The 1,927-nt window shown below is 41.7% G+C and overlaps 1 pseudogene; it reads left to right on the top strand.

Moving 5' to 3' along the window:
* Window positions 1-395: 395 nt before the first annotated feature.
* On the top strand, window positions 396-461 carry LOC115939326 (U4 spliceosomal RNA; annotated as a pseudogene).
* The last annotated feature ends 1,466 nt before the right edge of the window (window positions 462-1,927 follow it).

Here is a 1,927-nt window from a genome sequence, read left to right as displayed (position 1 = left end):
GAGTGCTTAACCACTATTCACAGCTCCTTAACAGCTTTTTCTTTTTAACCATGGTTTCAGAGACAAGGTACTGAAAAGAAAGTTTGGGAAATTGTTCTGTCTGCTGTCCTGCCCAGATTCTAAGCACCGTAACTGCATAATTTCCCTCTATTTTATAGGTAAAATACCTGTAAAAAGGAGAAAGGAAAAAAGTTATGTGAATTAATATGTTCTGCATAATGGCCTTTTCAACATGTTCTCCTATTTTCACTAAGCTGCTTCTTTTTTAAAAAAATCTCCAGGTATGATTTATAGTTGAATATTAAATCAGGTCATGGATGAGGTCCACTTCTAAAGTGAGACAGAGTTGTAAATAATTTGTCCTGGGGATGTGTTCTGGATTGAACCTTGTCTACAGCTTTGCGCATGGCAGTATCGTAGCCAATGAGGTTTATCCGAGGCGCGATTATTGCTAATTGAACCTTGTCTACATGATGTCTGGCCAGGCAGATAAAATACTCCAGGCAGAGTACAATGGGGATTATAATACCGATTACCCAGTTGTGTAATGATGATCTGTAATGATTCCTCATTCTATGACCACTGGGGCAGGCCTCATTGGTTGGCAAATATTAACAGAATCACTGCACAATTATTATTCATGAGGAAGATCAAAGCTTCATGAAATAAGAGAATGATCCTGCATAAGGGCAGAATAAAAATACATTTAGAGATAAATCCTTCTCTTTCCTTATTGGACCATTCACAATTATTCTTCCTAATCCAAAAATTATTATACTTCTTATATCACCAGCTAGACAGAAAGGAATAAACATTTAGAGGGTACCTACTTTATTCTAAGCACTCTATAAAAGGTTTTTACAACACTATTTAATATTTACAACCATAGGAGGAGGAAACTAACTCCATGTTACAGATAAGCACACTGAGATTCAAGAATCTCATCCAAAATCACATAGCTGGTAACTGGCAGCACTGGAATTTGCCTCTAGGTCTGCCTGGCGTCAAAACTTCCTGCTTTTGCTGCCACACAGTGCATTCAGCTCCATCTTCCAAAAAGTACTTCCTAAGGGGCATCTGGCTGGCTCAGTCGGAGGAGCATGCAACTCTTGATCTCGGGCTTGTGAGTTTAAGCCCCATGTTGGGTGTAGGGATTACTAAAAATAAATATATAAACTTAAAAAAAAAAGAAGTACTTACTGAGCCAACTGCACTTTTGTTTCATGTCAACAGGTTGGCATTCTCTAAGTTACTTGCTTAGTTGGAAAAACCCCCTCCTCCTGTCAGATGATGAGTGTGTACTCTATCTGGAAGGGAATAATATAAATGAAGAGCTATGGACCATTTTCAAAGTACTGGGCTAGCACTCATCTCAGAAAGAATGACGATAGTGTCATGCCCCAGATTCACTGGTGAGATGTTCAGAGGGGAATCCTCCATGAACACAAAGTCCTGTGGCCTCTGGCATTCTCCTGTGAAGAAGTTTGGGTGGGAGTGGCTGCTTGCAGCCTCTTAGGGTGGCCTGGATCTCCGAGCAAGTTGATAGTTTACTGTAGGTGTTTCTGATCCATATTGCAGAGTCCTACTTATCAGTCCCACCCTTGGGACAGGGGGCAGGGGCATAAGGCAGAGGAGGAAGGCTTAGGAAAAGGAAGAAATTGAGGAGAGGAACTGTCAAGACCAAGCATTCTTTTTTTTTAATATTTTATTTATTTATTCATGAGAGACAGAGAGAGAGAGGGGCGGAGGCAGAGGGAGAAGGAGGCTCCTCGCTGAGCAGGGAGCCCGATATGGGACTCTATCCCAGGACCCCAGGATCACGACCTGAGCTGAAGGCAGATGCTCAGCCATCTGAGCCACCCAGGCGCCCAAGACCAAGCATTCTTTGCTGTAATTAAAACAAGGCGTGTGCTAGTGAAACTTAATT

Source organism: Leptonychotes weddellii, chromosome X (assembly GCF_054177405.1).
Source record: "Leptonychotes weddellii isolate Sample4059 chromosome X, ASM5417740v2, whole genome shotgun sequence".
NCBI lineage: Eukaryota > Metazoa > Chordata > Mammalia > Carnivora > Phocidae > Leptonychotes > Leptonychotes weddellii.
The sequence above is the reverse complement of the archived record's forward strand: the minus strand, read 5'-3'. Positions and strand labels throughout refer to the sequence as shown.